Genomic DNA, 22,781 nt, shown 5'->3' with positions numbered 1-22,781 from the left:
GGAGACATGAGCATTTCTCAATCTTGCTGCAGAAACCAAAATCTGGAGAAAACACCATCAGGGGAAGGTAAAGCTACAGAAAACACAGGATAACTGAATAGTCATTTCATGAAATATGATGTATGAAAAAAACAATTTTGAGGAACATTTTTACAAAGTTGGAGTTGGGATGCAAAATATTCTAATGGCACATGCACCATCCTCTGTTTCTATGGCAGTAAAATGTTAAGACCATAAAAGGTTACTTCTGTGATTTACAAAGACATATCCTCCAGGGCCACTACTTGTTTGAGAAAGTGTTTAAATTATCACTGTCAGAATATAAACAGGTTTGCATTTTCCATTTACTCCATTTGAAGTGTTCTACACTCTGCTTCTTGACCAGGATTGGAGGACTCATAACAATATAAATAAAGCTGATTTATTTTAACTAAAGAAAACTTACTAAACGAAGATTTTAAACTTCTAGGATATCCCTGAAATTGCATGTTTTCTTGCCTTCCAATTTATTTGGCTTTTAAAGATGAAAAATGAAACACCCCCCAAAAACTCTACCTGGTAAACAGCAACAGAAAATATATCATCTCAAATATTATTAGATGCAACATCTTCAGAATGGCCAAGCTATTTGGACACCATTTAACTTAGAGAAGATGTTCTCTGCATGGCCTTATATTAGAGCTTTAAAAGCACCAGACTCCAGGCCAGCTGACAAGCACAGGTGAGCCCAGGACATTCAGAGCCTCTGGCAGGAAGCTTAGGTAGTACTTAGTGTTTCCCAGTGGACTCTAAGTCCACCAAGGACAAGGAACACTAATGCTGGGGGACAGGGGGGAGAAAGAAGAAATCGGAAGGTTTCAAAATCCTTGATGAACAATCTTACATTTTAGTAGACATCTTTCCAAAAGTCAAAGAAATACATGAAATTAACACTAAATTAACTTGATGAAAGACATTCTTATAAGAATGTAATATAAAATGCTTAATTAGAAATTTTACATCTTCTCTTTTAAAAAACCAAACAAGTGTTTCCTCGCTTCAGTATAAATCAGTTTAGAAGAACCATGCTAAACATCAAGACCTTCACATGCCTGGGGGACACCATAGGGATGCTACAGTGTTCTGTGTTACCAGGAGTTAGACCTCAGGAAAACCTTCACTGATATTGACAAAGCATACTGAATTATGATAGTCTATGAAGGAACAATGAAAATCTGAAGAAGGTACACGTTTAAAAGAACTATAATTCAAATAAATCAAGGGTCTAGAGCCTCGCCCTTTTTTCCTTTCTAATATATATTCTCTTACAAATAGACACATACTTTGTATAAATACAATGCACACAATGTAGTGCAGGATAAGTTTGGTTCTGCTTATATACTATTATTGACTCTTTATTCTGTTTCCTTTGAAACAAAACAAAATGATGACTACAACAAAAGTAACAACAATAAAAATCCTCTCTTTATCTTGATTTTCCTACTTGTAAACTGGGGCTGGTAGATAGTGTATACTTCACAGAAACATAAAGGGGTTACATGAATTTACCCATTTTATAAATGTTAGTTATTGCTGACCAGTGGATGCTAGGTATCATTACGATTTTAATTAAAACATGATTTTATTAGTAATAATTTACCTTTTGATTTAATAATTTGGTGTCATGTCACAATATAAACAAAGAAAAACTGATCATATACCTTTCCTATTAGTTTAGTGGCATTTGGGCTGATTGTAATCTTTATAAAAAATGCAGACAATATCACTATACTCTGTCACTTAGATCATGTATACACTTAAGGACAAGTAATCACCCAGAAGTCTACTTACATTTTATATTTATATTTACTTATATTTCATTTTAGATAATTAAAGTAACATAAGAGAAAAAAATTAAAGGTATCAGGTAATGCCTCTAATGTTTCTTCACTCTGAGTGGAAAGCACTAATATTTCAATGTCTCATAATAATTAACAAGTTAATTCCATTAATTTATCACATTAAAGAGTTTAATTATTTCCATAGATCATTTTGGATTCCCTTTCACCCCCTTAAAAAAGAAAAGTAGTGAACTACTGGCATTAGAATTTAATTGGTACAACATGGTTATTTTGTAAAGAACTCATATTCCTAACATAAATTCCTCTCAGAATTGGACTTTTTGATTGCTGCAGCATGGATGACTACAGACCGCAATTATAAAGGGCTGATGACAAAGTCCCTTTGTCCTTATTTTAGTCAGACCCCTTCCCTCAGGTCAGGGCACAAGCTGAGCCAAGGGAGTGTGATGTGCAGGGTTTCCCTCTCATTAACAAGACCGAGAAACACAGAGCACCAGAGAAACCTCCTGGCAAGCTTCTCAGGAGCACTCACAGTTAAGCAAACTGAATACGACATGCAGAAAGGCGCATTTTTAAAGATTATATTCTATATAGATGAAGGATGAAGCTTTATGTACTTGTTTTTTATTTATAATTGTGGCCCCTGAGGCTTGGAACACCTGCTTCTCTTCCTGGCTTTGTTACTTTCCATAAAGGAAGAGATTCCTGTTGGAAAGGAGTGAGAGGTTAAGTGTCCAGAAATACTACACTAAAGCATGAAATTGTAAAGGAGGAAAATCAGCCATAAAACAGCTTTTCTTGGGGAGTTATTGTTTAGGGCAAGTTCCATTGCAGACTCTGTCCAAATAGCATCTAGCAAGGAAAAGCAGAGACAAAAATTCAGCACTCTGAATGAATGCTTTCTTTGGGTGTTGACCTTCCCTTTTGATTAACTTTTGCCTTATCCTGTGGGTTTTTCCCAAATAAGGTGGATGGACAGAAGGAGAAACAAACAGACAGAGAGACATAAATATAGAACAGGTATGTGTTAGTGAGATTGTTAGATGGGCCTAACAGTAAGACAGGTAAGACAAGGAGAACACTGGAGAAAAAGAATAACCAAATGTAGAAAGCACAGGCCAGATGCTTCTTCAGGTGTCCTCCTGCAGTGATTCTCAACCTCAGCCCCCTTGGGAGCATTGAATGACCCTTTCATAGTGATTGCCTAAAACCATCATAAAAACCAGATAGTTACATTATGATTCATAACAACAGAAAATTTACAATTATGAAGTAGCAGCAAATATAAGTTTTGGGTTGGTTGTTACCACAATACAAGGAACTGAATTTAAGGATCACAGTTCTAGGAAGGTGGAGAACCACTGTATTAGACTCTCTGGCAACCCTAATAATGGTGTATCCTGTTCCATAAGGTAAAACTAGATGACCAACTGGATACATTAGAGTGTGTGGTGACCATAATAATAGGATCACCCAATTACAGGGATCTTCTGTGTCGACCTCTAGAGAGATATCATGGAGTAATATTTAAATATTTGAATAAAATATTAGGTGCACATTGCTTCATTTGTATTTGGGTATGGTTTCTTTTATACCAAAATAAAAAAAAAATGGCTTTGACTTGTACTCTTCCTACATTCTACTCTATCTGAAATACTAAGTCATTTCCAATTGGATGAAGTTCAAAACTGCTATAAGGGAAAACTACGTTGAAACAATGAAAATAGACCCATTTTGTTCATGTTTTCCTGTGTAAAACTCAGAACCCCAAATCAAAAAAAAAAAAAAAAGAGAAAAGAAAGTGGGTCTTGCACGTTAAGATTAAGACCATGGTCAAATATGAGCAAAACGAATTTCCTAAGTGTTGGACTCCAGGACATTTTCTCATAAGCAGACGTGGACTCTGTGTGTTGATGCTAGTATGCTGCACCACGTTAATGCCCATCGATGACACTCCTAGGGAACTGCACATCTCCAAAGGTGATCTCCTGGGTCTATATGTCACACTAAGCTATGTTTTAGGATTATCAGAGAAAAGAAAAATAAGCCCTAAGAGACAAAGGGAAACTTGAAATTAGCCCTTCGTGGGAAACACAAAAGTGTAAAAACTCAAATGCATGTTTTGGGTTGAATTCGGGACTGCCCAAAGAATCCCAATGGAAGACAGAAGGATTCAAAGACTTATGTGCAACGACAGCAAAGGCCTTATCCTCTTTTTTTTTCTTTTTTTTTTTTTAATGGGAGTGTACTTGTTTGCTCAAGCACATTCGTCATTACTGTGGTAGCTCTTTGAAGGGACTGAAGAGCAAGCAGGAAATAACAGGCTGTGTGTGTGTGTGTGTGTGTGTGTGTGTGCGAGTGAGAGAGAGAGAGAGAGAGCTCTGAAATGCATGGGATATGGACACGCCTGTCGTGCCGTTTTGGCACTGACTTCTGGTTTCAGAGTTTGTGACTGAGCATGGGGCAGGTGTCCAGCATCTGGTACTCGTCATCTATCCGTGTTAGACTCCATTGCCAGTATCACTATTGTCTTTGATTGTATTTTTGAATACTCAATTTCCGCATTCTGAGAGGTTGTTTCTAGAATATTTTCCAGCTGTGGGGGAGATACTAGGTGAGGGACTTCACCTTTATTGACATGTCCTGAAGTGGGCCCTTCCCACTCTTCAAAAACTATGTTTACACAACACAGAGTTTCCTCTTTTTTTTTTTTTTTTTTTTTTTTTAGATAAAGAGACCAAGGCTCTGAGCAAGAAGTGAGGAGCTTTCTTCAGACATCCAAAGGTAATAGGAGAACTAAAAGTCAAATTTGTATCCTGTGCCCCAAAGCTGCCATTTCGAATGCTGTTCAACTTTTGACTGTCCCAAATTATCCATATAGGGCTGACTTGAGTGATTCTTAGATTACTAGAATCTATTTTGAAAATGCCAGTTTCTGTCTTTATACCTCTCAATCATTCTATCTATATTCTGTTCTCCTGCAACTCATGTTTATTTAAATGTTTCCTCAAAAACATGTTTCTGTATCTGGAAAGCGGGAAACATTATTTTAAGGATTCAAGAGTTTCCTTGAATCAGGTGAATAAATGTGTTTATACCTGCTTTTTAGAAATTCACTATTATTAAAAAAAAAATGACTCTCAGGTTCCTGTAAATGAGAGTGCCGTTATGCAAACTTTCATGAGTAATGCCAAGACAGCTTCTGCTCTGCAAGAGTGACAGCCATTCCAAGGAACACCTGTTACCCCGACAGTTCTCCTCAGTCCCACCCGTGGGGATGTACAGCACACTGGCAGCTCATATAAAGAAGAATTAAGACAGACAGAAAAATAAAGCTTATTGTCCTTCAGACAGTGTCTGAACACGGTCCAGGAATGAAGTCCTGTGAAGAGGACTCTGAGTGCCTGTGAGAAAGCTACAAGAAACCAAGACAAGAGCCTTGTGACCTTGATTTCTTCGAAACCACAGAATTGTTCCTGGATGATGTTTTCGTGCCCATCCCAGGTGTAGTGGAGAGACGTGAGTTTACTTCAGATTATTCATTACAGCTGCCTATTGCTATTAGTTTACATGCCTTGACCATCATGTGCAGCTTGCCTGTCATATGTGGTTTGCTCTTGTGATTACACTCTTATGACCCCCCTTAACCCTCAGAGGGCAATAGGCTGATCCTCTGAATGAAGTTGGTTATTTCACGAGACTTTAGTCTGTCAGATTCATTGGCTTCATTCTCTATCAGGGGAGGAAAGGAGACAAGACAGCATGCAAGGCTCTGGTGGGATTAGACATAGACCTGTCTTGGACAGGCTGAGAGAGCATAGCCCTGGATCTCCAGAACTGTACCAAGAGCTCTCTGCACAGCTATATAAATGTATAGCTATTGAAATTAGGTAAAGGTTAAAAACAAATCCTCTTCTTACAGTAGGTCTACTCCAAGGGCTCAATAGCACAATGAGTAGTGGCTGCCCTATTGGACAGTCCTGATTTAAGAATTTATTCATTTATTTATTTGTTTGTTTGTTTATTTGTTTGTTTTTACCAGAACTTGAAGGTACTACCCCATGCTGAAGATAACACATGCTTCAGATACAGAACTTGGACGAATTTAGCTGGAACATATCTTCTGGAACTCTTCCCCCTGAAGACTAGCTTTCATAGTATCTTAACGGGGCTATGCAAGTTTCCTAGGAAAAGAACACATTAATTAGTCCTATCTGGTGGTAAACTCTATGAACCACTCCAACAATTGGACAAGAATTCCCAATGATGTCATAGTGGCACATTTATTTGAAGAGAATCAACAGCCGTCTAATTGGACTTATAACCCACTCCGTGGGGAGGGGGGAGCTTATGCCTGACACTGTAAACCTAGCCAGCTCACCACAGCTGGAGCTATGCTATACTAAAGACTGAACCTACTTTTGCCATTTTCCTACCTATAGTAGTCTTCAATTCTACTATATAATACCCTTATACACACAGAAAAGTTTAGCTTTCACCAGTCATCAGATTTTTATTCTTTTTTCAAACACAAAAATACTGGGAACTATTGCAAAGGTCTACCACCAGTTAAAGCACAGAATAAATAACTATGGGGAGACCAGGCCCACTTAATACATCTACAATGAAACCATAAATCCAAGGTTCAAGGAAAGTCATGGAAGAGGGAGCCGCAAAGTTGTAAGAGCCAGAGGACCAGGATGCTCACTATGAGTGTGAGGATCCTAGCGCAAACATTGACAGTGTAAGCAGAAAATGTCCACTATAGTTTTCTTCTCTCAGAAAACTGAAGACTGCTCCTTCCAGAGACTGCTCCTACTCAGACTACTGAAACCTGCCTCACTGTACAGCTATACATAGTACATACCTCTGCCTCATTGTTTATCTATATGGAATAATCCTGTCTTCCGTGTTCAGCTTTAAGTAATAACTCTGCTTCCCTGTTCAATTATATATAACAAACACACTGAACTTCTCAGGTGCTGTGACTTCTCTGTTAGAAAGCCAAGGTCACCCTACTCCACTTCTTCAGGGTTTGTCTTTTCTTCATTTCCTTATGGTCCCAGTTATGTCAATCCTTGGGGCTGTGTTGAGTGCAGTCCACACCCTCCTTTATTTTTTTCTCTTTCATCCTCTGTCCCTTCCTTCCTTACTTCCTTCCTGCCTCACTTCCTTCCTGCCTCCTTCCCTCCTTCCCTCTTTCCCTCCATCCTTCCCTTCCCTTCCTTCCTTCCTTCCTCCCTCCTTTCCACCCTTCCTCCCTCCCTCTCTCTGACGCTTCCTTCTTTCCTTTCTTCCACTTTTGTTCTTCCTTTCTTCTCAAACTGCATGCCCACTTCTCTTTTAACTTCATATCACACTACAAAATCGCACTAATTTCCTCAATTTAGTCTTAAAATCTTCTTGCATGTGCCTTCAGGGCAGTGTGGAGTCAGGATTATAGACCTATGCCACCATTAGACCTGGAATGTTTTTTTGAATATAGAATTATGCTAGATTTTAAAATTTGTTTAACAATAGCGCCTAGTGATTTTCTTCATTGTGGTTTCCTGCCTATTTTTATGAGTTTTCTTTATACATGAATTTTGAGTTGCCTAGCTTTAGAAAATTCATGCAGTTTTAAAAATAATTTTATGTATTTGCATTTGAAGTATTTTCTCCATATTCTAAAGAATTTTTTTTCAAAGAATTTCTGGTTATAACACCAGTTTTACCCTTTAAAATGTAATTTTGTAAAATTAAGTCACTAAGCATACTTCCATTATGAAGTCATCACTCAGTATCAAAATCATGTAAACCACATTAATAATATTTATTTAAATAATCACAAATACAAAGGTATAAACTATTTTTAATTTTATGAATAAAAATTTTGTGATTGTGAAACTCTAAGATATTTAGACTAAATTTTTTTTTCTTAACTTCTTAACTTTATTACAACTCTCTACCACAGGATCTCAATCACTACAGAGATCCTCACAACACAAAGGTCACTGATGACATCGTATTTGTCAGGTTCATGTTTCAATATTCTAAGTTTCATTTTTATATATTATTTACCTATAGTATGGTTTACATAAGTATATTTTAAATATAATAATTATCTGAGAATTTTGTAATGTATATATATATTCCTTTTTTAAAAAAATTGATATATTCTTTATTTACATTTCAAGTGATTTTCCCTTTCTTGGATCCCCCCTCCCCAAAAGTCCCATAGCCCTCTTCCCTCCCCCTGTTCCCCAATCCACCCCTTCCCACTTCCCTGTCCTGGTATTCCCCTACACTGCTGCACTGAGCCTTTCCAGGACTAGGGGCCACTCCTTCCTTCTTCTTGGGCATCATTTTATATGTGAATTGTGTCTTGGGTATTCCAAGCTTCTAGGCTAATATCTGTTTATCAGTGAGTGCATACCATGAGTGTTGTTTGGAGACTGGGTTACTTCACTTAGGATGATGTTCTCCAGTTCCATCCATTTGTCTAAGAATTTCATGAATTCGTTGCTTCTAATGGCTGAATAGTACTTCATTGTGTATATATACCACATTTTCTGTGTCCATTCCTCTGTTGAGGGACATCTGGGTTCTTTCCAGCTTCTGGCTATTATAAATAGGGCTGCTATGAACATAATGGAGCATGCATCCTTATTACATGCTGGGGAATCCTCTGGGTGACTAAATTATCTAATGTAGTTTTGTGTGTGTGTGTGTGTGTGTGTGTGTGTGTGTGAAACAGTATGTATTTTGAAGTAAAATGAGCCACATTTGTCATACACAGTTCCATGAAGAGAGTATTTCTGGTTGCCATGATGACATATCAAGAAAAACGCAAGATGCACAATGTCTCCCACTTACTCTGGTTGAAAAGCTCACTGGCCATAGGAATGGATGTTGCAGCCCGAAATGAACTCCCATTACCTGAATCCCAAGAAAGTTGAGCTGCAGTTCAGCCTTACCACAGTTCAGCTAGGGATATGTTCCTAGGACTATTCGTCCCTGTCTGCAGCTTCCTTCTTTGCTGTGCAATGAATAAAATGCTGGCTCCATCTCTGAGACTTGTCCTGGCAATAAAATGAACAAAGATGCTCGGGAAATCACAGATATCACAGAGATACTTCACCAACGATGTCTAGAAATAACTCCAAAAAGCTGGCCTGACGAATCTCTACAACTGCAAATGGAAAGACAATTTAATTTTTATGAATGTACCCTTCTTAGATCACTCTCAATATTATTAAGTTGTATTTATTCTAGCTCAAAATGAGCTCCTAGTTGTCTCTTGATCTCTGAGCAACATACTGCTTTAGTTAAACAATAACTATACAACCAGTCACAGTAGCTCATGTCCATGATCACTGCACTTAGGAGGCTGAGGAGGGACAGTAGTTGTGCATTTGGGGTCAACTTAGGTTACACATTGAGTTCCAGCCTACCCTAAGACACAATGTGACACAACATCACCAAATTACTTAGTCAGAAATGTCATGCTGCCGTCAAGATAGTGTTTGGTGGAAACCCTAAGTGATTTTTATTTACAAAGAAGAGTTCGCAGAGAATTTGGAAGAACAAAATCTTACAAAACATGTGGCTTTCATGCTCAGCACTTCCTATTTTCATTTAACTTTTTCTCATGGGACTCACTTACTTCTGCTTCTACTATGAGTATTTAAAAGCACCAAGAAAACTTTCAAGGGAGTCATTTCTTATTTTGCACCAATGGGCTTGCATATTGCTAATCTCACTTCTGAGCTGGTAAGGTCAGCTCTGAGGGAAGCTTCACTACTGGTGGTTTTGAGTCTGGGGAGAAGGTAAGGTTTGCTTTACTTCACAGAACTCTAGCTTAGAGATTCCCCAGGGCAATTCAATCAGGGATTTCTCAGTAACCCAGATCCCTGGGAATAAGGTCATAGGAGGTCATGAAGCACATGACCTGCTTCTGTTCTCTTTATTACCTCATCTTCCTCTGTCCCAGCTTTTCCTTTTACTGCATTCTTCAGTCACAATATCACTCCATGAGGCAGAATTATTGTCCACTTTGTAGCTGTGAAATTTAAGACATGAAGATTTTATACAACTGTCCAAGGAGACTGATTTGGGCCTACCTAATATCAGAGCTGCTCATAGGAGAGCCATTTATCTGTCACACTCAGCCTTGACAGGCCACTCCATTTTAGGACTTATTTACCTCAGCATTGATCTAGACTAGCCTCAGGATGACTACTTTCCAAGCTATTAAATATCTTTTCAAGGCCCTACTAATAAATCCTCCCCCCACCCCCACCCCTGTCCTTCCTGGAACTTGTCAACCTTTGGCTTCCTGACCCTGGGTTAGCAGGCTTTATGTCAAATTGACACAAGATAGAGTCAGCTGAAAGGAGAGAACCTCAATTAAGAAAATTCCTCCATAAGATCAGCTATCAGCAAGTTCGTAGGGTATTTTCTTAATTAGTGATTGATGTGGAAGAGACCAACCTATTAGGTTATAGGTGGGGGCACTCCTGGACTGGTGGTCCTGGGTTCTATAAAAAGGGAAGCTGAGCAAGCTAATTGGAGCAAGCCTTTAGCAGCACTTCCTGATGGCCTCTATATCAGCTCCTGCCTCGGGGTTCCTGTCCTGGCTTCCTTCAGTGTTTACCACACTAGTTGGTGGAGTGAACCTGGGCGATAAGGGTGTGAAAACGAGTCAGACTAAAGTCTCATGTACTCACCAACTTTGTTCAGAGAGTCAGACAATTCATTCTCTGACAGTTCAGACGAATCACACATTAGTAAGGTGTTCAATTACAAAAACAAGCCACGGATGGCAAACCGTATCTTTTCATAGAGGCATGACCATAACAACACCTGAAGTAAACTCACTCCTATCTGCCACTCCTGGGAAGGGCATTTGCACACACCCTGAGAATAATTCTGTGTTTTAAAGAAACGCAGTTTCTTGTTTCACAAGAAGTCTTGTCTGTTTTCTTGGTGTTTTCTTACAAGAACTTAGAATTCTCATACAATTCCGTTCTTGGACTGTATTCCAACACTTCAGTGATAAAGAGTAAAGTGGAAGTAGAAGCCAAATAAACTGTCCTTCCCTAAGTAGTTTTGGGCCATGGTGTTTTATCACAGCAATAGTAACCCTATTACTCTTCTATTCAGACTATATCTGATTATCCTCTATCATGATGCAACCCTCGGCCAAAGATGACCAGCCTACATCCACAAGTATTTCAATTATCTGCCAAAACACTGAGTTAGGATGAAATCAACCCACATAACTTGTGTTCTTCCAAATCCCTTGATAATAAAATTATTATTTTATACATTGCTATTATCACTTATAATTAACTCACCCTTTCCATTTAACTAGTTAATAAGTATTTGAGTACTTCCTAAGAGAATGCTATGTAAGAAACCTGATATCCATACCTGCTGTATATGCTATCTTCTCTTCTCAACGGATTGAAATCACTGACAGAGACTGGGTTATATCCAGTATCACTCCATCAATCAACAGGGACCCATTGCAATCTAAACTCTTATCCGAATCTTATATTAACTTGTAAAAAAGATTCAAATTCTACATGTTATCCTTATCCTCATCAATTCTTTCAGCACATATTTATAAAACTTCCATTACATGGGACTTATATTTTGATAGATTGATTCCATCAACACTTGCTGTAGTCTTTAAAGCTTTACCTTTTTGATAGATAGTCATTTTCATTTTAAAATGGGTTTCTGCTTTCATTTTTTCCTGTTTTTGACAGGTCCCTACATTTATACAATGCTTTTTAGCCACTTCACCCCCAATTTATCTCTGTCACCCCTTCCTCTCCTGTTGAAATACTTATTTTAACTTAAGTCCCTTCCTACTTTAATGCTTTCATTTGTATGTGAACAGTTGAATTTAGAGCCACTTGCTGAGTGTGGGTGGGAGGTCCCTGACTGGAGCATCAACAACTTATCTTCTGGAAGGCATTCTAAAATGGCTATAAAGAAAACCCATTACTGGTACTAGATGCACTTCTCATTCAAAAATCACTGATATGATGTCACAAGATGTTCTGTAGGCTAAGAAGACTTAGTCCACAAGAGTAGCCTGTTGGAACATGGGATCACTTTAGAGTTCTATTTGTTTATTTATTTACATCTCAAACACTGCTCCCTCCCCCCTCCTTCACAGAGTCCTTCCCCCAACTGCGCTTCCCTTCTCCTCTAAGAAAGTGTGGCTCTCCTGGATATCCCTCCACCCTAGCATATCAAGTCTCTTCTAGATTAGGGGCATCTTCTCCCACTGGCAGACAAGGCAGCCATGGAGACTGGGCTGCATGTCTGCTACATATGTTCCGGGAGCCTTCTTCCAACCTGTGAATGTTCTTTGGTTGGTGGATGAGAGCTTCTAGGGGTCCAGGTTAGTTGACTGTTGGTCTTTCTGTGGTGTTCCCTTCCCTTTTAGGGCCTTCAATCTTTCCCCAAGCTCTTCCATAAGTGTCCCAACTCCATCCAATGCTTGGCTGTGAGTATCTGCATCTGTTTTGCTCTAGTACTGGGTAGAACTTCTCAGAAGACATTTATGCTAGACTCCTTTCTGCAAGCATAACAGGGTATCATAATGTCAGAGACTGGTGCTTGTCCATGGGATAGGTTTCAAGTTGGCCCAATTATTGGTTGGCCTTTTCTTCACTCTCTGCTCCATCCTGCATTTCTTTTAGAAAGAACAAATTTTGGGTCACAAGTTTTGTGGTTGGGTTGTTGTCCTTATCCCTCCACTTGGGAAGGGGGGATCCCACCTGGCTACAGGAAATGGCCTCTTCAGGTTCCATGTCCACGCTGTTAGTTTTCTAGGCTAAGGTCACCCAAGTTAACTCCTGGTATCTTCCCAATTCCAGATTTCTGGGATTTCCTAGCAATCCACCCCCCCCACCTCCCCACGCCTCCACTCCCCACCCTCCCTAACCCCCACCCCCCTCCCCATCTCCACCTCTTCCCCACCAGCAACTGTAGATTTCCATTTATTCTCCTCTTTCCTGTCTCTCTCCACACCTGACCCTGCCTCCCCATTCTCTCCCCTCCCCCTCCCCTCTCCCACCCAGTTCCCTCCATTCCCCTGTCTCCTATTCTGTTTCCCCTTCTAAGTGTGATTCAAGTATCTTTCCTTGGGCTTTCCTTCTTATCTAATCTTATCTTTGGGTCTGTGGGGTATATCATGGGTATTCTACACTTATCTGTGAGTACAAACCATGACTGTCCTATTGGATCTGGGTTACCTCACCCAGGATGATATATATATGTGTGTGTGTGTGTTCTAGTTACATCCATTTACCTGCAAAATTCATGATGTCCTTGTTTTTAATGGCTGAATCGTATTCTATTGCGTAAATGAACCACATTTTCTTTATCTGTTCTTCAGTTGAGGGACATCTAGGTTGTTCCCAGTTTCTGGCTATTATGGATAAAACTGCTATGAACATAGTGGACCCTGTGTCCTTGTGGTATGGTGGAGCATCTTTTGGGTGTATGGCCAGGAGCGGTATAGCTGGGTCTATACTTTGAGACACTGCTCCCCCAGACAAGAATTGCACCTTAACTGGCTTGAAACCAACTTCTCCGTCCTAGCCTTACATTTGCCTTGTTCAAAGAGGACAAAAGCAAAGGTTTCAGTTACTGAGTAAACAGGCTAAAAATGTACATCCTGTGAAAGACTCAGAGAATGAGACTCCACAGGAGTCGGAAGACTCAGAAAGGGCAGAGGACTCAATCATTTTACAAACACCTTTGTTCCTCTGGAGGTCTCCTTCCGCCTCTTAGATCCTTTTCTGTCACATCCTGTTCCCCCTCCTTTCAATAACCTGTTCCCCTTTATTTCTATGGCTTTTGACTTATTTCTGCATCTCTTTTATATCTGTGGACAATTCTTCAATGTGTTTAAAATGAAGACATTTTCAGAACAGTAAACGAAAATGATGCAATACTTTTCTTTTTTCCCAGATCCTCACCATGCCTCTGGCTCTTCCTACATGCCTTGACCTTCCTTGTTGGGTGGAGAACTCTCTGGGCTCCTACACACATGAACCAGGAAGTTACTTCCGGAATAAAATCGACTTCCTTTTAAAGAGCACCTAACATCTAATTAGCTTTGTGCTTATTCCTCAGAGCAAGGCTAACACCATTTTTCACATTTTAATACAGGACATATTTACTTGGTACATAATGCGTGGCTTGTAAGACTTTAATTTTTTATAGTAAGGTTGCCTAGGATTTACTATTAATACTGTGCTTTGGTCACTACAATATGATTGATAAGTGGTTTGTGACATTACTTTAATAACCTCTTTGCAAGGTCAACTATTGTACTTTATATGGTGAAATAATAAACTTTCAATAGCGGAATATAAATTTTGCATAGCCTTGTTCACAGCTGTCAAGGGAATACAAAATTAAAAACCCATAGCTAGTCATGTTCATATCACAAATGGATTAATACTAACTTTTGCTGATACTCACATTGCCAACTGAACACAAACTTTGAATTGAGGAAACATGAGACTTTACTTTCTTGTGCTTAGCTTTGTCAACTGTTTGAGGTCAAGCTCCTGAAGATAAGAAAGCACATCATACTGCAGATATGGGTGTGAGTGTGTGTGTGTGTGTGTGTGTGTTGTAGAGTATATATATATATATATATATATATATATATATATATATATATATATACTCTCCAACAGTTTCAAACTGTCATTATAACTTCCCAGATCACAAGCTACCTCCACCAGTCTGGAGAGTCTCAAGTATTTTAAGCAATTCTCTCACACAATAGTTCTTCTGTTGTTGACAGTTAGAATGTGGACTGAGGGTCAAGGGTACTGAGAGTGGTGAGTGGTAACCTTTTATGCCTCTCACTTGAGGGTTTCCCTGTCTTTCCTCTCAGCTATGCAGGGGCTCTGAGGTGAAACTATAGTACTGTAAGCATTGAATCTGCAAAGTCTAGTGACCCCCAGGGCACAGAGAACAGAGACTCCTACTTCACACTAGGACCCTAATCAGCATTTTAATTGTTTAGCAAGCAGGTATTTAATGAAGATACTGGTGCATTCTAGTTTAAACCACAGCACTAACACCTGTAACTCACCCTGAATAATCAGCATGATTACAATCATTTGGGGGAAAGGAACAAAGGGCCCTCTCTCTAAAGATGTCCTTCCTCTTTTAAAGTGCCTCTCTGCTGCTGTGGTTTAATTTAAAGGTAAAAACAACCAGGATTCCGTTTTTGAAAGCTGATAGGATTAGAATGAAAAGAATATAGTTTTTGAAGCCAGAATAACCCATCATAGATGTCACTTATGACCTGTTTGGCCCGGGTGTTTTTTTTTTTTTTTAAATCTAACATCTCTAATGTTTTCCTTCTTCAATAAAATGAAAGGAAGAACATCCACTACATATTCTGTATGTAGGATGGAAGGGAGGTGGCAGGTCTACACTGTGGCTGCACTGGATAGGAGCTTGTTCCTTCAGGATTGCCAACCAAACAGTAAGTTCATTTATTATATATAATTATATATAAAACATATACAGTTATAAATATATAATTATAAATATATTTTTAAATACATAAATACATTATAAATACAATAATATATATTATTAAGCTTTATTTTGGAACAACTTGTTTTTAAATTGTTCTTGAGAACAACTTCTGAATTTAAAATTTAATTTAAAATAAGATTTCTAGGGAATTTTTAAGGCTCTTCACTTTCTGAAATAACGTAAAGGTGATCTCAATTAGTTTTATATGTAATTCAAGGGCCACAGTGAGCCAATGAGGTGTATTGATAGGTAAAGGCACTTGCCACCAACACTGGCGATCTGTGTTCAATCCTTGGAACACACAGAGTGGAGACATTTGCCAGTTGTCTTCTGACTTCTGTACCCGTCACATGGCACTTGCACTCACATACATGCACACATACATGCACACGCATGCATGCTCCTTCGTATGCACATCCACAAAGCGAGTAAATATAAAAAGTAAGAATTTAAGCCAAACAGTAACTTGTCTTTTAGTGTTCAATATTTAGTGTAATATAAAAGCAGGAAAACTATAGAATAAATTTGTTTTGTCCTTTTCAGTTGTTCCCCAAGGCTGGAGGTAGAACAGTTGCCTAGGATCTGCAAGGCCCTGGTTTTGAACACCAGCACTGCAAAAACAAAAATGTTGTCAGTCAAAAAAAAAGAGCACAGAGCAGAGCTGCTGCTGCTTGGGACTAACTGGGTCACTTTGCCTATGTGACCCTCTGCAACCATGGCCCAAGGAGAAGAGTAGGTAAGGTGTGACTTCTTAGAGGAAAACAGGGAAGCAATCCTGCTGTGCCCTTGACTTCTAATTAATAAATAAAACCTGCTCAGATGTGACAGCATACTTTTGTTAGTCCCACTCAACGGTCTGACGCATCTTTGTATCTCATGAAAAGCTATGTACTTCCTCCAAGTACTTGCTTTTTTTTATTGTAAATTCTTGTTTATTGCACACTTAGGATATAGGAAAATTCATGGTAAATGTCCTGTGATTTTATTTGACCACCTGATCGGCATGATCCAGTGTGACATTGACAGATGATTAAAAAGTTAATACATTCTTTTTTTCTTTGTTTTAAATGCAGTAAATATTACTTTTTTATTCGATATATTTTTTATTTACATTTCAAATGATTTCCCCTTTTCTGCCCCCCCCCACTCCCCAAAAGTCCCATAAGCCCCCTTCCCTCCCCCTGTTCTCCCAACCACCCCTTCCCACTTCCCTATTCTGGTTTTGCCCTATACTGCTACACTGAGTCTTTCCAGAACCAGGGGCCACTCCTCCGTTCTTCTTGTACCTCATTTGATGTGTGGATTATGTTTCCTAAAGTACTTTGTAATTTGGTGAGCTCTGCCTTCTTCTGAATCTCAGTCCCGCCCCCTAGCTGATTGACATGGAGTAAGCCACTCACCTACCTCAGCAAATTGAGAGTGATGCTAGAACCTGCCAATGAAGGGTTTCCACGATGATGATGATCTGAGTTAATAATTTTGTAAGACACTTGAAAAAACTGCCTATCTCCACGAGGCCCTTCCATGGCATTTCTTAAATAAAAAAAGCACACCTCCTAAATAGCAGCAAGTTATTCAAAAAACGTATATGTTTATATATATATATATATATAGTTGTGTATATAACTAATGCTAAAATCTAAACCTTCAGCTAGATAACAACCTAGCTTTAAAGAGTAAAATACTGCTTTAACACTTATTAAATGTCTAGATGTCTATGTCAATAGTATGCCATTAAGCACATAAATATACAAATCACATCTAGTATACATTATTATATATCTTATTTAACCTATTAATGTGCCACTCTTAAGTGTTGAAATTTGCAAGGTCTAATTGAAGATATGTCTGCTTCCACTCTGCATAAATATGAACATAGTTTTACACAACCTATACCATTTTGTTCTACAGTAAGTAACTGTGGTTGAGTTATCAGCACATCAACTAAATGACATTATTCTCAAGTGACAAAACCAGAATTTCAGAAAACAGTCTGTAGAAAGTGGTCACTGTTCTTAGCAGTCTATATACAAAGAACTGAAATTACAACATGGGCTCAGCTTGGAATAACTTCAATTTTGATCTTCAAATATTTTTTCTTCTAAATTTTTGGTAATGAGAGATATTTCCTTCACAATGAAAACTAGCATGTCAGTGTCTCCCACATGTAAACTTCAACATTCTCCATTTCAGTTTGCAGTAAGGAATGCTTTGGAACTGGCCAGCTGATGCAGATTTCTGAAAAGGTGCTTCCTGCTTCTGTTGACAGACCTCCAGGGGGAAATTCAAGCATCTATATTTAATGCACCGTAAGGCATTTTTGATATTTGTTCTGTGTTAGTATATATTTGAAACTAGACTGTGCCTAGAAAGAGAAAAAAATACAATCATGATTTAAGGGCCAATGGAACAAACAGAATAATAAATAAATAACTATTTGAACAGACAGATCACTATAGAAATCCACAACCAACAAAAATGCAGAGCACCATCCCAGTGGATATATCTATAAACATTCATGCACCTAAGGCTTAGGGAACAATGTGGAAGATGGGGCTGGAAGACTATAAAAGCAGGAGAATCAGGGAGTTTCCTGTGAGATTGGTTCCCCCAGTAATGCTAGCGCTATAGCTGTAAAATTTCACCAACATGAGTGACCAAGCATGAGCTGAATGAGTGGGACACCAATAGATGTCCTGCTAGATGGAGAAAAGCCCACGAAGCTCCGACCCTACACAAAGAGCTACAGGCACTGAACAAAGCTGGGAACTGGAGAGGTGTTCCCTAGGGAAAAACAGAGCAATTGATTATCTAGTGCCAAATGGCCAATCCTGAAAACATACATGCAAGTAACAGGTTGTATATAGGATGACCATGCATTTGAAGGAGATCAGAGAGGAGTAAATGAGAAGGTTTCCACAGAGGAAAGTGAATCAAGAAATGTTATTATAATATAATCTCAAAACATTTTTAAAATGTCTTTAAAAGTTAAGACTTAAAAAGAGATATACCAAATGACCCGTTGAAGTGATTACTTGTGGAAACCCTCAAGGCCATATGCCTATGGATTACACAGTAGCAAACCTTCTTTTGGACAACAGTGGGAGTCAGGGAGCTGAGAGGACTGATGGATTGTCTTCTCCTTTAGGTATTGCATGAAATCAATCAGTCCAAAAGAGGGCATGATCAGTCTATCTTATTCTTACTTTGAGTCATCTTATAGTTTAGTTTCTCTGGAGTAGGAGTCATGTCTGAGTCATGATTATATCTGCACAGGATATTTATCATACACTGAGCACTAGATGAAAATGCAGTAACTTAAGTGACACAAAATGAGACTCTAAGCACATGGCACACACACACACACACACATTCACATACACAGGTATTTGTACCACAGCCCGTGTATGGAAACCAGAAAAACAATTTGTGGCAGTCAGTTTTCTCCTTAAACCATCAGTCCTGGAGAATGAACTCAGGCCATCAATCTTAGTAGAAAGTGCTTTCACCTCCTGAGCCATCTCACTGACAATAATAAATAAAATAAAATTTTAAAGAAAGTTCCAAGCAATACAGATATATTTCAGTGATGGTCATGCCAACTGAGATAATAAAGCATGGTATGGTATTATTTTATTGATATAGAAAAAAATCTCTTAAAATGTATTTGTGAAATAATTTTTAATCTTCTTGGACAAAAACAGCTTTTTGAGAATTATTTCATCTTTGACTTAAATATACATAATATTTCTTAAACATACACACTCAGTGGATATACAACTTATTTTTTTCTTGTTCTGTCTTTTATTTCCTAAACAAAATTGACTCTCTGGATATTATAGCTATCTAACATTGGTTGAGAACTCCACAGGTCAATATGTGAAGATAGCACATTTTGGGGAACTCATCAATGTTCAACCCCCAATTCAGATGTAGCTGATAGTCTTGTGTTTATCTTGTGCATGTCAAGACTTAGCTATATCTGCAAGGATGCAGTGTCTCTGAGCTCAACTTAGACAATCAAAGCTAAAGTTAAATACCAAACTTAGGTTTATAACAAGACACAGGATAGAGTCCCTTTGAGTATAGTAATATAACCACCTCATTTACAGACACAGACACCCTTAAAACTGTACAAAAGTTATTTTTAACAACTAAGAAATTTCAAACGTTGAAGCAGTAGAAATTGAATCAGGCTTAAATAGCAACAAGACAGGAATGGCATGGAAAGTTTTGAGACACAGATAATAGAATTGACAGATTTTTATAAGGTAGTCCTTTAGATGAAGGAGAGGAGAAAGATTATAGGTGCAGTGATTCACTTCATGAATGGATACTGGTAAGATTAACTGACAGCAGGAGAATGAGAAGAGAAAGGTGTGTGAAGCTAAGAAGAAAGAAGATTGGGAAGAGAGTGTCATTTGAGATGTGTCTGAGGTGTGTGTAGACATCTAAGTAAAGATAGACATTAAACAGCAAATCATTAATCCAATAAGGAAATGGGATTGAGATATAATATCTGAAATATTATCATATAGGAAGCCAGTGAAGCCATGACTAGGTAGAAGATCATTCTAAAAGACATTGTAGAATAAGAAGAAAAACAGAGATAAAATGGCTCTCTGCACACTCAGGTTGTTCTTAAGAGGTATTATCTTGTTGAAACATAAGACATCAAATGTGTCGCTTGATAGCACTGGGTGGTGGCATTTCAACAACGGCATAATGCTAGCATGGTTGTAAGTCATTTTGCTTTCTAAACCCTTCAAATGTTCTTTTGCTACAGTGTGGTTTCCTTAAGTTACCACATGCTGGCTTCTTGAGTAGATAGGGCTGGTTGGTTTCACTTTATATCACACAAACAAGCATGCAGCATGGGGTTCAGTCTTCTTAACCACTGTGCCAATTGTATATTCATGTTTTAACAACAGTGTAGACCTGTGTACTCAAGTAATTCAATTATAATTATGGGACCCAACTAATTTGTAGTAGATAAAAATCAGAAAATGACAGATATTGTTCATTGATATGCTTGCTTTCTGCACAGTTTTTCTGGAACAATTATCTAAGAATAACTGATTTGAGACTTGGCTTTGTTTTCTCTCATTGAGTGTGCATGGAGTATGAGTGCACAGGATAGCAGTTTATTATTCTCATCTTACTACCTGTTCGCATGATCTCACTTGGAGTCTGGAGCCAGGCTGGCAGTCAGCAATCCCCAACAAATCCATTGGATCCAGCCCTGTGTTGCTAGCATCATGGGCTCACATGCACACGCCCAGTTTTCACATGGTTGGGATCCAAATTCAGGTCCTGAAGCTTGAGCAGTTTAACCTACTGAGCCGTCTCCTCAGCTGCCCATCTTTTTTTCTAATATTGGATGATCACAAACTCTGACTTTAAGAGCTCAATAATTCCTCCATAATCTATCTGTTCTCTATCAATTACACAAGGTGTTCTGCTGACTTCAAATTCTATCTCAAACTTTACTAAAGTCAGAACATTCCATGCATGTCTCATGATGATCAGGTTAAACTAAACCTTTGACCCACAAAGAAAACCATCTCTACCGGGCATAGTATTATATGTAATTTTAAATATATGTAATTTTAAACTGTCTTCTGAGGCTAGAATCATTATAATAGCTGCTAAATACTGTTATAAGCTTGGATTGTTTGCTTTTTTTAAAATATAAAGTTTAAGAGATGCAACTTGTTTCAGAAGCTAATCTGTCTACCCTTCTTATTCCTAGTGGTTGAAGGTAGGGGTACAACCTAACTGCTCTTTCAAAATTGAAGGCCTTATGAACATTTCTAATCCAGTGCAACTTCACATATAGAGAAATAATTTCCATCTATGTTCTCAGGTGTTATGACAATCTCTGTTAGAAAGTCACAAGTCTTCTGCCTCAACTACAATACTATAAGTGCTGTGACTTAATATGTGCCTATTTTGAAGTCAATAATTGTTTGCAAAGGAAGAAACTATGCTCACTGTGCTGATGTAGACAGAATCTACATCCATAATATACAATGTTCTATAAATGCCCACGGCTCCAAAAACAAAACAAAAAGCATGCACTTTCAGGCTATTTAAGGCAAGAACTGAGTCTCAAAGTCGTAAACTCTTGGAATGTTCAGAAACCCAAATCAGAAATGCTTAAAGTATCTTAATGAATGTGTATCTAATAAAAATGTGGAAGTAGATTAAATTTCAAAATTTGTCTTAAATATGGAGATTTGGAAAAATTCTAAATGGGTACAGGTAAAAATTATTAAATTGCTTATTATGTTTAAGAGAAGTCTTCTTTCCACAATAAACAAGAGAAAACTCCCACTACCCCTATATTCCAAATGACTTGATTTATTTCATTGGGCATGGATCTTCTGTTATGGAATTGCAGGGGGCTTGGTGAACAATGGTGGCAACTGTCATGGGACCTGAAGCTTCAAGATTTTCTTTTTTTTATTATATATTTTTATTTTCTATATTCATTGTTTACATTCCAAATGATTTCCCCTTTCCCAGTTCCCCCCTCCCCATATCTCCCATAAAACTTCTCTCCACCCATTCTCCAATCACCTCTTTCCTTTTTCTCTGTCCTGATACTCCCCTCCAATGCTAGATCAAGCCTTTCCAGGATCAGGTCCCTCTCCTTACTTCTTCATGGGAGTCATTTGTTATGCTAATTGTGCCTTGGGTATTCAGAGCTTCTGGGCTAATTAATATCCACTTATCAGAGATTGCATTCCATGTGATTTTGTGATTGGGTTACCTCACTTAGGATGGTATTTTCCAGATCCAACCATTTGCCTAAAAATTTTGTGAATTCGTTGATTTTAATTGCTGAGTAGTATTCCATTGTGTAAATATACCACATTTTCTGTATCCATTCCTCCACTGAGGGACATCTGGGTTCTTTCCAGCTTCTGGCTATTATAAATAAGGCTGCTATGAACATAATGGAGCATGTGTCTTTATTGCATGCTGGGGAATCCTTTGGGTATATGCCCAGGAGAGGTATAGTAGGGTCCTCCATAAGTGTCATGTCCAGTTTTCTGAGGAACCACCAGACTGATTTCCAAAGTGGTTGCACCATCTTACAACCCCACCAGCAGTGGCGGAGTGTTCCTCTTTCTCCACATCCTCGCCAACACCTGCTGTCTCTTGAGTTTTTAACCTTAGCCATTCTGACTGGTATGAGGTGAAATCTCAGGGTTGTTTTGATTTGCATTTCCCTAATGACTAATGATGTTGAGCATTTCTTAAGGTACTTCTCGGCCATCTGAATTTCTTCAGGTGAAAATTCTTTGTTTAGCTCTGTACCCCATTTTTAATAGGGTTATTTGGCTTTCTGGGGTCTAACTT

At 38.4% G+C, this 22,781-nt stretch overlaps 2 long non-coding RNA genes across 2 annotated transcripts in view; one reads left to right on the top strand and one right to left on the bottom strand.

Moving 5' to 3' along the window:
• Window positions 1-5,931: 5,931 nt before the first annotated feature.
• Window positions 5,932-22,781, bottom strand: part of LOC127685513 (uncharacterized) — a 47,249-nt gene continuing 30,399 nt past the window's right edge. The window contains exons 4-6 of the long non-coding RNA XR_007977888.1: window positions 9,794-9,882; window positions 8,798-8,902; window positions 5,932-6,025 (exon numbers count right to left, since the gene is read on the bottom strand). This is a non-coding gene — a long non-coding RNA (uncharacterized LOC127685513). The remainder of the gene's footprint in view (window positions 6,026-8,797; window positions 8,903-9,793; window positions 9,883-22,781) is intronic.
• LOC127685512 (uncharacterized) lies at window positions 9,553-22,730 on the top strand. The gene is made up of 5 exons (XR_007977887.1): window positions 9,553-9,649; window positions 13,818-14,032; window positions 15,250-15,357; window positions 15,957-16,149; window positions 17,607-22,730. It is a non-coding gene; the product is annotated as an uncharacterized LOC127685512 (long non-coding RNA).

The sequence above is a fragment of the Apodemus sylvaticus genome, chromosome 5 (assembly GCF_947179515.1).
Source record: "Apodemus sylvaticus chromosome 5, mApoSyl1.1, whole genome shotgun sequence".
NCBI classification, from domain to species: domain Eukaryota; kingdom Metazoa; phylum Chordata; class Mammalia; order Rodentia; family Muridae; genus Apodemus; species Apodemus sylvaticus.
This window is presented reverse-complemented; position numbering and strand designations above follow the sequence as displayed.